This window comes from Penaeus monodon, chromosome 33 (assembly GCF_015228065.2).
Source record: "Penaeus monodon isolate SGIC_2016 chromosome 33, NSTDA_Pmon_1, whole genome shotgun sequence".
NCBI classification, from domain to species: Eukaryota; Metazoa; Arthropoda; class Malacostraca; order Decapoda; family Penaeidae; genus Penaeus; species Penaeus monodon.
This window is the reverse complement of record NC_051418.1, coordinates 24,838,913-24,839,176: the sequence shown is the minus strand read 5'-3', so window position 1 is coordinate 24,839,176 and position 264 is coordinate 24,838,913.

Below are 264 nucleotides of genomic sequence, written 5' to 3'. Positions count from 1 at the left end.
GTCCCATTGAAACTAACCACGCCACGCCGGACGGTCCACGCAAGTACTATCGAATCTCCACGCCAAGTTAGCCTTTCAATTCAACGAAATGGAGTTAATAATTCCCGTAACCTTTATGGACAAGCTGTTCTCTCCTCGTCGCGCTTTATACACAGAGTCTAGGTTGCTCTTGGCTTGGTTTTCTTGGTAAGCTCCACTCGGCCAAAATGCGTGAAGTTACAGAGACGAGGTAAGGGGACATCTGTTTGGTTAAGGAATGTTGTG